We start from the raw sequence: 14,349 nt of genomic DNA, 5'->3' as shown, positions 1-14,349 counted from the left end.
TACAGAAATCAGCATAATGGCACCTTAGTATGCTTTAGAACAAGTCAATGAACATTACTGACAAAGTCAAGCTTACTTCTTCATTTTACAAGTGACTGACAACATCTGGGCAAAGTAATATCATCTTAAGAAGCAGCACCAGTGGTAGACATCAGCTTGCTAGGTAACGTTATACTTTACAACCTAGTCAGCATAGCAATCTTAAAACAGAATAGCTACCCATGTTCCCTATATTCATTACTTGTTCTGACCTAATAGTAATCTGGGGAAAACAAAAAACCCACCAAGCAATACCTTTGAGGTACACAGTCAGAGAGAATTGTCGTCTTAATAGACTACACCCAAAGTTACATAGGGAATTTGGGATTCAGGACTACCTCTGATCCACTAGGAAGATTCTGAAAACAAAAGGATGAGAGATCGACTAGTGACCTTAAACATAGCAACATTTTATTGGAGCACTTTCATCCTAAAGCATTTCTAAACTTGCAGATACAAGCAGTCTTAAACTTAAGCAGACAGATAGGCTCCCCAGAACTCTGACACTAAATCAAACAAACCAAAACCTCAAAAAAGGAACATTAAGACTAGCCAGGTTACCACACACCACTGATCACTCCCAGGAAATGAAACTGCAGGGATTGAATCCAAGGCACTTCAATTGAAGTAGCTGGCACTATTATTAGTACAATGGGACTATCAGCTACAACGTGGTCAAAGAATAGGACCTGCATACAGCTATGCCAGAAAAAGTGACAGTGAAAATAAAGAGATGACTTCAAAGATGGCAAGTGGACTCAACAATTGGTCACAATGATAAAAATGTTCTTGCTATAAATGGCTACTCTAAGTCATCCATATAAAAACTGGAGTATTATTGATAAACAAAGAGATAAAGTTCTCCTCTGTTCCAACTACCACCTGCAACTGAAGGTCTAAAGTTCAGCAGCTCATCTGCACGTTAAGCATTGTTAAAATCCATAGAGCTACTCTTAAAATTAAGATCTACTCTCACCACTATTTGGAGGTGCAGACCTTGAATAGCACGCAAGAGCATTCAACAATAACAACAACAACAAAAAAAAGACACACTAAAAGCTAATCTTAGCAAAAAAGGCTATAAAAAACTACCTGTAAATGTTTACAGTATACTGTCAGTAACTCTTATTTTACAGATAGATCTCCAAGAAAATCCCATCATAAAAGATAATTTAACAACACATCTCAACCACCTTGCAATAACTGCAAATACTAGAATGCAATAAGGTAACATTTAAATCTAATATAGTCACCAGTTAATGACAACAATCTGTAACAGTTCCACAATCTGCTGAAATACATACTATAAAGTTTCCAAGCAAGTTAGACAAGACCTCACATAACATGGATTTACAGCAGTTTTACAACCTACATTACGCAAATATAAAAAGGCAATCTCCAATTGTAGAAACATTCTCCTCAGTCTCTCCAATAGCCAAATCGATTCACCTCCAGCATGCCATCACCAAATTCACATTTTAGATTAAGACAAAGTTAAATCCAACCACTATCACATGGTGAAAACAGTAATAAGTACTGTATATTATTCAATTAAATAATTTCAGCATTACTTGAAAATTACTTTAGTGATCCCAGGCCCATTTTTTCACTGTTCATAGATAAAATACAAATTAGTTAACAAAGTTGTTAATTAGTTAACAAAAGTTAAGAGTAACAGAGTGCTGTGCAAATCCACCGATGTATCAAGTTACCGAGTTTTGCTCACTTCTGCATCTAGAAGTATTACAGTTGGCTTGGGAGCCATGACATGAATACACATTCCAAAATGCAACTTGGATGACTCCACTCAAGTTTTACATTGTGGTAAACTCAATACTATAATTTATTTTCTCCTCCAGTTAATCAACACTTGTTAACAGGGATAGAAAAAGTGGGAGAAAAAGACAAACATAGATTAAAGAAATTATTAATATATGATACTTAATTCTAGCATTAAAATGCAGTAACTACTTCTACCTCAATAAAAACTGATTATGCTATGCCAGTGCTTCTCCACTAGAAACTTCCAAAGCAAAGTAACCAAAGAAAAGAGTTAGGACATTACTTTAGGGCACTGCTGATAGAAGTCATGGCTATCAATGTGTACATGCTTTGAATAAAGACTGTGGTTTTAAATATAATCTTTGAAAAGTGAAACATTTACTATGAGTTACAGTAACACATATGTTTAGAAAGCATCACATCCTTTGCACCTTGAGCATTCATCCTTAAATTAAAACCTAGATATGCTGTTCCCCAGCAGATCATTTTAGATATGTCCAAGAAATTAAAATGTTATTTTGGCTTTATGTCATTAAAAAAAAAAAAAAAAACAAACAAAAAAAGGCAATAAAGTATAAGCTATTTCCATCGAAGCCAGAAGGGGGTACTCTGAATAACTGAGATTGGGAGGTGCTGAACTGAATATTTGTCTTGTGTTAGGAGAGGTCAGAAATATGCTGTCTTGCAGTTCAGTATTGCACTTCAGTTCACGATGCCATACCTTTTCTTTTTTAAGAAAAAGTGCTCCTTTTAACAACAACAACAAAACAACCACTTTATCACAAGGGCAAATTAATCTGTGACAGAAAACTAGCAACACAAAGAGACCAGGCAAGTTTTAATTCCAGTTTTATATCCTGTGATCTGTGAGCTATTTAAGATACTGACAAGGAGATACAGAAAATGCCAAGAAACCCCCCAAAACCTATACTATGGCTTTTCACTACACAATGCCTATTCCAACATAACTAGTTCAGGTCTTTTTAATAAGACTGTGCCGAGTTGCTACCTTATACTGAACTAGATCCTAAAATGAAAGAAACGTCACTAGATTATTTCGCAAGCATAATACAGTATTTCATCTCCGCCAGCACTTTGGTGCACCAGCCCCCTCCCCCAAAGAGATATGCGCATTCCAATCAAGCCTCTCTCAGCAGGGCTCAGCCAATTCTCCCCCTCCCTCCAGGCCTTGCTAGGTTCCCAAACCCCCCTCTGATTTTAGGTTTCATTTTGTTGTAAACAGCAAAACGAAAGGAGAAAGCCTCCAAAGTGAGGATCCTTACCCTTGAAATCTCGCCATGCGCGCAATAAGGAGGGTGAATTGTTTTTCCTTTTTTTTTTTTTTTTTTTTAAATGGGAGATGAAGGGGAAGAAACAAAAGCCTAAATGGAGGAGAGGCTAAGCGGCGGAGACAGAGGGAGAAAGAGGAGAGCCTGGTGAAGGAGCAGGGCGAGCGTCAGCCATGTTGTGTGTGTGGGTCCAGTATTTACAAACCTGCAGCTGCAGCAGCGTTTTGAGTCTGGGAGAGAGGGGAAAGAAAGGAGAGGAGGGAGGAGAAAGAAGGAATCGAGGGAGGAGGGGAAAGCAGCGGCGGCGGCGGCGGCAGCAGCAGACAAAGGAACCCAGCAAAGCGCGAGCAGAGCGCGCGCATGCACACACACTCTCTGGGTGTCCCAGACAGCGGCAGTGGCGTGTGCAAACCAGCTCCCAGCCCGGCGCGTTAGCAACTCTCCCAGCTCCAGCCTTTCGCTACTGCGGCGCGGCCGAGCCCCGCCACCACCCTCACACCCCCTTCGCCCCATTTTCTCGTGGGGGGAAGCGGACGGATGACAGAGCAGAGGCACACCTCCCCCAACATGCACTATCGACAGAGGCTTATCTGCCGGGAGCCCCACAGCGGGCCCCAGCCCACAGCACAATAGCTCCACAAAGAGGAAGGGGGGATGTGCAGCTGCGACCCCTCCCCTCCAGCAAGGAACGGGGGGGGGGGGGGGGGGGGGGGGGGGTGGTGGTGGTGAGTGAGCGTGGTAGATACCGAGAGGGGCCGTGCCAAAGAAGGCAGCAGTCCTCCAGAGCAGGCAGCAGTCCTCCAGAGCCCGGAAGAGTAGGGGTTGCCAAGGAGTCGGGGCGCTACGTAGGAAGGGAAGATAGAAACGGCAACACGAACCCGAGGGCCCCCACTCTCGCCCGCCTCCCGCGGCTTCCGGGCGGGCCGCTGAGGCGGGCAGTGAAAAAGAAAGGGTAACAGAGACAGAACACCGCAAGTATATAAATAATATCAACCTCAGGGAGGGGAGGGAAAGCTAGGAGCAGCGGCTCCAAGCTCATCCCACAGCGACTCCCTCCGGCTCTTCCCGATACTAGGCTAGGCCGAGCGAGGGCGGCGCGACAGGCGGCGCTTTCCCGCCCCCCCCCCCCCCCCGCATTCGCTACTCACTTACCTGCTGGGGGATGGGCGCCTAGGAACGCCAGGAAGACAGCCTAGGAGCGTTAGCGCTGAAGCCACAGCAGTCCTTCTGTCTCACTAGGCCACTCAGACTCTCTGTGACAGCAATAGGGACAGCTGCTCCCCTTGTCTCGTTTGTCCCACTCCGCCGTCACCACTGCTGCCTCCTGTTCGCCTCTGCCACATTTAGATCCCTCTCTCCGTACGCGAGCTCCACCGCCAGGATAGAGGCCTCCTTACCTTCCTGCCAAATAGTGAGCTGCCTTCATCGAGACGTTCAAAACACAAGGCCGGACACCGCCCTCCTTCCCTCCACCAACGCGCAGGCGCACTGCAAATTCTGAACTGCGACAGGAGCGCAGGAAGCAATCCACCACCCAGTCCACCGCTACTTACTAACGCGCAGGCGTGCCCGTAGCTGCTGTCGCTCCTCCTCCACTGCCGCCTCCCGGCGCTCCGTCGGCGGTAGTAGTGGAGGGTGGTGTGGGCTTGTTCGCAGATGGCTGTCTGTTGGCCCTTCTCCAAACGCAGGCCACTAGGCCCTGGGGCGGTGAACGTCCGCCTTTCTCCTCCCATCCGCCCGCCCACCGCGGTGGCTCCAGTGCTGCCTCGCGATGTGGCCACAGTTCTTTATGGCAGTGGTACCGCTTCCCTAAACAGGTATTGGGAGTCAGCGGCTCTCCGCTGCCCCCTCACCATCATAGGAAAGAAAATGTGTAGGCCATCATAAGAAAGAAAAATCTGCTATGGATATCCTGTGTTACAAATTCGGCCAGTGCCAACTGAGGAGAGAGGCTAGGACGCAAAGTATAGAATTACAAAGGTAAATATTTATTCATGTGCATAAGATGTCTCAGCCAAACTGGGCTCACCTAAGGAATTTTTCTTTAGGGGTTTTATACCTTGCACTACAAGGGTATGAATCATCCAATTACCTACTAATGCATATTTCTAATTATCCAATCATAAACGTGGTACAGCATAGCAATATACATTACAAAAAATATATTTTGTAGGTCTTGCAGCATCATTATGTCAGCATCCTTGTGGTTTATCTGTTAATCCAGATGTTTCCATCATCAACTTCTGCAAAGTTATTGGGCATCAGCAATTCATGTTTCTCTTAGATATGGATCCTTCAGTTAAGGAAACCTCTGTTCTCACAAAAATTATCTTAGTTGATCGCTTGTCCTTAGTAGGGGTCTTGGGTCTCCAGATAATGACACAGCAATTATACACTAATAACGTTCTTAGCTCCTAATGACTGAGTGGTCTCAATAATTTATATCACACCTACTAGAAATGAAAATAAAGATTTAGACAAAATAAAAATAAGATGTGCTGTCACCAAATTATAGCCTATCACATTTTTTACATTATTCAAGGATATAACTTCAAGAGCTGTTAATAGCTTTAGATTGACAAAGAACAAAATGGAAAACATGAAAAAGTAAGATTATGTTCTTCTTAGTCAAATCAAGTAATTGGTTCAATAATCAAAACAGGTGAACAGTTGAGGCACAGTCTGCCTTAAATCTATTGGGTATTTTTTTCAAAGTAGATCTTGGCAGGTATAGCATGACAGGATATGACATTTTTCTGTTACAACATCATAAGACAAAGAAACTTCACTGCATGAAGACAGCCATGAAGAATTGTTTATATGAGTCAAGAAGAGTTTGACTGAAGGCCATCATATTCTGAAACCAAAATGCAACTTAACCTAATTAATAATATCCTAAAAATTATTTTCCTTTTTTTGTGTGTGTGTTTTAAGTGCTGTTGTCACCTGTGGTGGGTTGACCCTGACTGGATGCCAGGTGCCCACCAAAGCCGTTCTATCACTCTCCCCCTCCTCAGCTGGACAGGGGAGAGAAAATACAACAAAGGGCTTGTGGGTTGTGTTCTGGTTTCAGCTGGGATAGAGTTAATTGTCTTCCTAATAGCTGGTACAGTGCTATGTTTTGAGTTCAGTATGTAAGAATGTTGATAACACACAGATGTTTTCAGTTGTTGCTAAGTAATGTTTAGTCTAAAGTCAAGGATTTTTCAGCTTCTCAAGCCCAGCCAGTGAGAAAGCAGGAGGGGCACAAGAAGTTGGCACAGAACACAGCCAGGGCAGCTGACCCAAAGTGGCCAACAGGGTATTCCATACCATGTGACATCACATCTAGTGTATAGGAACTGGGGGGAGTGGGGGCAGGGGGAATCGCTGCTCGGGGACTAGCTGGGTGTCGATCGGTGGGTGGTGAGCAATTGCCTTGCGCATCATTTGTACATTCCAATCCTTTTATTATTGCTGTTGTCATTTTATTAGTGTTATCATTATTAGTTTCTTCTTTTCTGTTCAATTAAACCGTTCTTATCTCAACCCACAAATTTTACTTCATTTCCCGATTTTCTCCCCCATCCCACTGGGTGGGGGAGAAGTGAGTGAGCAGCTGTGTGGTGCTTAGTTGCTAGCTGGGGTTAAACCACGACAGTTGACATAAGGACAGGGAGAGATCACTCAACCAACTACTATCATGGGCAAAACAGACTCAACTTGGGGAAAATTAATTTATTGCCAATCAACCAGAGTAGGGTAATGAGAAATACAACCAAATCTCAAAATGCTTTCCCTCCACCCCTCTCTTCTTGCCAGGCACAGCTTCACTCCCGGATTCTCTACCTACACCCCCCCCCCCCCAGCAGCACGGGGGGATGGGGAATGGGGGTTATGATCAGTTCATCACATGTTGTCTCTGCCGCTTCATCCTCCTCAGGGGCAGGACTCATCACACTCATCCCCTGCTCCAGCGTGGGGTCCCTCCCATGGGAGACAGTCCTCCACGACCTTCTCCAACGTGGGTCCTTCCCATGGGCTGCAGTTCTTCATGAACTGTTCCAGCATGGGTCCCTTCCACGGCGTGCAGTCCTTCAGGAGCATATTTCTCCAGCGTGGGTCCCTCATGGGGTCACAAGTCCTGCCAGCAAACCTGCTCTGTGTGCTCCTCTCTCCATGGGTCTGGAGGTCCTGCCAGGAGCTTGCTCCAGCGCGGGCTTCCCATGGGGTCACAGCCTCCTTTGGGCATCCACCTGCCCCAGCGTAGGGTCCTCCATGGGCTGCAGGGGGACAGCCTGCCTCACCATGGTTTTCACCATGGGCTGCAGGGGAATCTCTGCTCTGGTGCCTGGAGCATTTCCTCCCCATCCTTCTTCACTGACCTTGGTGTCTTGCAGGGTTGTTTCTCTTACATGTTCTCACTCCCTTCTCCGTCTGCTGTTTCTATGTGCCCTGCAACTTTATGGTTGAGGTGCTACCACTATCGCTGATTGGCTTGGCCTTGATCGGCAGGAAGTCTGTCTTACAGCTGGCTGGTATCAGCTCTATTGGACATAGGGGAAGCTTCCAGCGGCTTCTCACAGAAGCCACCCCTGTAACCCCCCTGCTATCAAATCCTTGCCACACAAACCCAATACATCACCTAATGGTATGGGGACAGATAGTTTCTTTTAGGGATACTTGGCAGAATGATGATGACACTAAGTTGTAGTTTCAATTAAAGCTTTATTTTTTAACAGAATTTTATGATTAGCATAGAATCTTATGATCAGAGTAGCACAGGATTTTTAATAAGCAGAATCAGTGTAGCAATTTTATAAGTAGCGTAGCACAGAATTTTAAAGCACATCTTAGCTTATACTTTCTAATCACCTGGACCTCTGCAAATCAGGTCAAATCCTGATCCACCTGTTCGTTGTTTCGATGTTCTTCAGTGGCCCGACCCTTGGGTACGTGAACATCTACATGACGTACTTTTACAACTAGATTCTCTAGCCGGGATGCAATATCTTGCCAGAGTGTGGCAGCCCAAATGGGTTTACCTCTGCGCTGCCAGTTGCTCTGCTTCCATTGCTGTAGCCACCCCCACAGGGTACTTGCCACCATCCATGAGTCAGTATAGAGATAGAGCGCTGGCCACTTTTCTCTTTCAGCAATATCTAATGCTAGCTGGATGTCTTTCACCTCTGCAAACTGACTCCATTCACCTTCTCCTTCAGCAGTTTCTGCAACTTGTCGTGTAGGACTCCATACAGCAGCCTTCCACCTTCGATGCTTTCCCACAATGCGACAGGACCCATCAGTGAACAGGGCATATTGCCTCTCATTTTCTGGCAGTTTATTATACAGCAGGGCCTCTTCAGCACGCGCCACCTCCTCCTCTGGTGACATTCCAAAATCTTTGCCTTCTGGCCAGTCCATAATCACTTCCACAATTCCTGGGTGACTGGGGTTTCCTATGTGAGCTCGTTGGGTGATCAGTGCAATCCACTTACTCCATGTGGCATCAGTTGTATGCTGTGTAGAGGAGACCCTCCCTTTGAACATCCAGCCCAGCACTGGCAGTCGGGGTGCTAAGAGGAGCTGTGTCTCAGTACCAACCACTTCTGAGGCGGCTCGAACTCCTTAATACGCTGCCAGTATCTCTTTTTCACTTGGAGTATAGCGAGCCTCGGATCCTCGATATCCTCGACTCTAAAACCCCAGGGGTCGGCCTCGGGTTTCCCCAGGTGCTTTCTGCCAGAGGCTCCAGGTAGGGCCATTCACCCCAGCTGCAGTGTAGAGCACATTTTTAACATCTTGTCCTGTCCGGACTGGTCCAAGGGCTACGGCATGAACAATCTCCCGTTTAATTTGTTCAAAGGCTTGTTGTTGTTCAGGGCCCCATTTAAAATCATTCTTCTTCCTGGTCACTTGATAGAGAGGGCTTACAATCGAACTGTAATTTGGAATATGCAGTCTACAAAACCCCATGACACCTAAGAAGGCCTGTGTGTCCTTTTTATTAGTTGGGGGAGACATAGCTGCTATTTTATTAATCACGTCCATTGGGATCTGACGACGTCCATCTTGCCATTTTACTCCTACGAACTGGATCTCCTGTGCAGGTCCCTTGACCTTACTTTCTTTTATGGCGAAACCAGCTTTCAGAAGGATTTGGATTATTTTCTTCCCTTTCTCAAAGACTTCTTCTGCCATGTTGCCCCATACGATGATGTCATCAATGTATTGCAGGTGTTCCGGAGCTTCACCTTTTTCCAGTGCAGTCTGGATCAGTCCATGGCAAATAGTAGGGCTGTGTTTCCACCCCTGGGGCAATCGATTCCAAGTGTACTGGACACCCCTCCAAGTAAAGCAAATTGTGGACGACACTCTGCTGCCAGAGGGATTGAGAAAAATGCATTAGCAATGTCAATTGTGGCATACCACTTGGCTGCCTTTGACTCTAGTTCGTATTGAAGTTCTAACATATCTGGAACGGCAGCACTCAGCGGTGGGGTAACTTCATTCAGGCTGCGATAGTCAACTGTTTATCTCCATTCCCCGTTAGACTTCCGCACTGGCCATATGGGACTATTAAAGGGTGAGCGAGTTTTGCTGATCACTCCTTGGCTCTCCAGTTGGCGAATCAACTTGTGGATGGGAATCAGAGAGTCTCGGTTGGTGCGATATTGCCGCCGGTGCACCATCGTGGTAGCAATTGGCACTTGTTGTTCTTCAACCTTCAGCAACCCCACAATCGAAGGGTCTTGAGAGAGACCAGGCAGGGTAGACAACTGTTCAGTGCCCTCCGTCTCCAAGGCAGCTATACCGAAAGCCCATCGATACCCCTTCGGGTCCTTAAAATACCCCCTCCTGAGATAGTCTATGCCAAGGATACATGGAGCTTCTGGACCAGTCACAATGGGGTGTTTCTGCCATTCATTCCCAGTTAGGCTTACTTCAGCTTCCAGTACAGTTAACTCTTGAGATCCCCCTGTCACACCAGAAATACAAATGGGTTCTGTCCCTTTATAACTTGATAGCATTAGAGTGCACTGTGCGCCGGTGTCTACTAGAGCCTTATACTCATGTGGGTCTGACGTGCCAGGCCATCGAATCCACACAGTCCAATAGACCCGGTTATCCCTTTCCTCCACCTGGCTGGAGGCAGGGCCCCTCTAATTCTGGTTAGAGTATTCAGTATTCACTTTTCATAAAATTGGCTCAGAAGTCCCTTCAAGAGGATCGGAAATAAAATCAGCCCTTCTACTCTGTTTGGAATCTGGAGCGGCATTTTTCCTGGGAGAATCCCCTTTTGTGGTGGTTTTTCCTCGCAGTTCATGTACCCGTGCATTTAAGACCGAGGTAGGTTTTCTGTCCCATTTCCTCATGTCCTCTCCATGATCACATAGGTAAAACCACAGGGCACCTCACGGTGTGTACCTTCTATATTCTCTCTCTTGGGCAGAAGAACGCTCACTCCTAATAGCTGAGACATTGGTCCTTAAAAGTGTGGAGTAGGACATATCCTCTTTGATTTGTTGGACATCCTGGGACAGCTTCTCCACAGCTGAAATGCAGGCTTGTAGGGAGGAGGAGAGATTTTCTTCGTATTGACGGAGTTGGCGAGCCACTTCCTCCACTGTTGCTGCCTCTTCATCCTTCCAGGTCATTATTGGCAATGCGTTGTCATAGGACGATGTTGCACTCCGTACAAACTTCCGCCACATGGGTTGTGTGCATTGGACTTCGTTTGGATCTTTGGGTAATTGTTGGTTGTCTGGGTCATGATGAATCATCTCTAGCACAGCTAATTCCCTCAGATATTGGATACCTTTTTCCATGGTGGTCCACTTGCTTGATTGACATATAACATCTTCCTTAAAGGGGTACCTTTCCTTCACACTTGACAGAAGTCGCCTCCAGAGGCTGAAGGCTTGTGTCCCTCTTCCAAGTGCCTTGTCAATGCCACCTTCCCTGGCAAGTGATCCCAGCTGCTTGGCTTCCCTACCTTCCAATTCCAAGCTATTAGCCCCATTGTCCCAGCATCGGAGGAGCCAGGTGATAATATGCTCACCTATACGGCAGCCAAAATCTTTTCACATATCCCGCAGCTCACTCAAGGATAGGGACTGGGTTATTACCTCTGGTTCCGCCTATTCCTCCTGTTAACGTGATGACCCTGGTTCACCTTCATCCTTCGCTAAGCGAACTGATTTTTTTGTATATTTCTTTTTCTGTACGGGGGCAACTGATACTGGTGCAGGTTGGTCTGCTGGTTCAGTTGCAGTATCGCTCTTCGGGTTTTGGATAACCGCAGTGTCTGTCGCTGAGGTTTGGGTAGCAGCAGTGCTCGTCATTGGGGCTGGAGGGGCTGCAGTGCCTGTTGTTGAGGTTTGGGTAGCCCGAGATCTCGTCACCGGGGCTGGAGGGGTTATGGTGCCTGTCGCCAAGGTCTGGGTGCCTGCAATGCTCCTTGCTGGACCTGGAGGGGCCGCAGCAACCGTTGCTGAGGTTTGGGTGGCCGTGGTTCTCATTCTTTTGTCATTAGGTCTAGAGACTTTCTCTTCCCCTTGAGGGTACTGAGTGGTGTCGAATAGGGCTCGATAGGCATGGGCCAGGCCCCAGCACGTTGCAGTGATTTGTATCTCTCTGGAGCTTCCAGGGTGACAGCATACCTTTTCCAAATATTTTACTAGTTCTTCTGGATCCTGCACTTGTTCAGGGGTGAATTTCCAAAACATTGGAGGTGCCCACTTCTCTAGGTACTTGCCCATACTACCCCACACACCCTGCCACTCATAATTATCTAGCCTTGGGGCACATCTCTGGGTGATCTTCTTAAATAGCTGTTTAACCTTAAATGAGACCTGAACCACATTCAGAAGTATGCTAATTCCTAGCACTAGGGCTAGGACCGTGCTAGTCCCAACATCCCAGGAGTATTCAAATTTTTCAAAATTCTCAAACACCATTGTAAATGGACTGAAGGAGAAAGGGGAGGGGAAGAAAGGTACCCCACCCATAGACTGGTTTTCCATGGAGGAAAGGTAAATGGTATAATTATTAATAGTTTCCTACAGGTGGCTCCTGCCGTATAAAGGTGACAATGCTAAGTGCAAATACCAGATTAATCCCACAGGCGATGACTTTATCATACCATAAACCAGTGTTATACCATACATCAAAGCGAAAGCCTTAATCCACCTCCCACGTATGATAAGCAGTAGAAGAGGAACTATATACAGCAAACGAGGTGATACATAACAGAGCTTTAAAAGCCAGAGCAACAACTCTAAGAACACATAAATCAACATAATGAACGCTTGGAACAAATTTGTTTTAACAAGCTCTGGTCAGGTTTGTCGTTATCTCAACCCTTCGTGCCCCACGTTGGGTGCCAAAATGGACTGTCGTGGTTTAACCCCAGCCAGCAACTAAGCACCACGCAGCCGCTCACTCACTCCCCCCCCACCCAGTGGGATGGGGGAGAAAATCAGGAAAAAAGGTAAAACTTCTGGGATGAGATAAGAATGGTTTAATAGAACAGAAAAGAAGAAACTAATAATGATAATGATAACACTAATAAAATTACAACAGTAGTAATAAAAAGGATTGGAATGTACAAATGATGCGCAGGGCAATTGCTTACCACTTGCCGACCGACACCCAGCTAGTCCTCCAGCCGTGATTCCTCCCCCCCCCCCCCCCCCCCCCATTTCCTATACTAGATGGGATGTCACATGGTATGGAATACACCGTTGGCCAGTTTGGGTCAGGTGCCCTGGTTGTGTCCTGTGCCAACTTCTTGTGCCCTGGCTGGGCATGAGAAGCTGAAAAATCCTTGACTTTAGTCTAAACAATACTGAGCAACAACTGAAAACATCAGTGTTATCAACATTCTTCACATACTGAACTCAAAACATAGCATGGTACCAGCTACTAGGAAGACAGTTAACTCTATCCCAGCTGAAACCAGGACACTTGGCTTGCCATATCAATATAACAATCATAATCTTGATTCAAAATGCACAAAAGAATACAAGTCAGTCCTCAGAATAGCACCTGCTCCAGCATGGCCTTACCCACAGCCACAGTCCCTTTAGGAGTCAACCTGCTCCAACATGACCATACCTGTGGCTGCAGTCCCTCCAGGGGTGTACCTGCTCTGTCATGGGCTTATCCATGGCCACATGCTTCGAGGTGCTCTAGCATGACCTCATGCGTAGTGATGGATGCTTTGAGGTGTACCTTCTCCAGCATGGACTTATCCTCAGGCCACAATCCCTTCAGAGGTATACCTGCTGCAGCACAGACATAACCACAGCCACAGATGCTTTGAGATGTACCTGCTCTGGTGTGGGCTTATCCACGGCCACAGATGCTTTGGGGTGTCCTACTCCTGAGTGGACTCATACACAGGTCACAGTCCCTTCAACTCGAGTTCACACTGGAGTTCCAGCCTGTCCAGTACAGCAGCACAGAAACAGCAGCGATGCCCTGGTCATCTGCCAGCCCAGCACATTGCCACTGCTGTTATCAAAATGTTCCCAGGAACAGCAGAGTAAGATGATAAGCAGTACAGCAGTACAGCAACCAGCAAAAGCAAAATGCAGCCACTAACGAGCACTAGACTCTAATATACAGTAAGGTAAGCAAGCCCCATGGCAAGCACAGGAGCCTGTCAAGTAATAGCTAAACAGCAATAACAGCTATAAATTTGACCTAGCACATTTCAATCAAATCTGTCATTATTTCGAACCCTTTGAGCCCCATGTTGGGCGCCAAAAAGGACTGTCATGATTTAACCCCAGCCAGCAACCAACCACCACGCAGACGCTCACTCACCTCCCTCACAGTGGGATGGGGGAGAGAAGAGGAAGGGTAAAAGTGAGAAAACTCATGGGTTGAGATAAAGACAGTTTAATAGGTAAAGCAAAAGCCACGCACACAAGCAAAGCAAAACAAGGAATTGTGAGACACTGAAAGAGTTAATGTCTCAAACATTGTGGTGGGGCAAGTTCTGCTTAAAGACAAACCCTGCACAGCAAGGAACCAAGGTGAAAAGCCCATCAGCTCAGACATCAGCAACAGGAGGGGGAGGGAGCGCTGGAGGGTGCGCAGCTCCCCATTCTGATAAGCTGTTCTGATACAAAGATCAAACAATGGCCCTATCTGCAGGGAAGGAGAAGTTACTCCACAAAGGACCCCCAAGCCCAAAGGCTCACAGACTGCTCATTAACCTGAGAGTTCAGGTGCCCGCCCAAAGGACGGG

General features: G+C 46.5%; 1 protein-coding gene across 3 annotated transcripts in view; it reads right to left on the bottom strand.

The window, feature by feature from the left end:
• The window catches only part of LOC126035495 (spindlin-Z-like), a 110,563-nt gene extending 105,716 nt beyond the window's left edge, over nucleotides 1–4,847 (bottom strand). For 2 of the 3 annotated variants that reach the window (XM_049794141.1, XM_049794143.1), the window contains exon 1: nucleotides 4,263–4,847. The gene's annotated coding sequence lies outside the window, so the exon portion shown is untranslated. The remainder of the gene's footprint in view (nucleotides 1–4,262) is intronic. The other variant, XM_049794142.1, reaches the window with a different exon arrangement.
• Nucleotides 4,848–14,349: the final 9,502 nt, after the last annotated feature.

This window comes from Accipiter gentilis, chromosome W (assembly GCF_929443795.1).
Source record: "Accipiter gentilis chromosome W, bAccGen1.1, whole genome shotgun sequence".
NCBI lineage: Eukaryota > Metazoa > Chordata > Aves > Accipitriformes > Accipitridae > Astur > Astur gentilis.
Note: the sequence above shows the minus strand (reverse complement) of the source record. Positions and strands in the feature narration are given on the sequence as shown.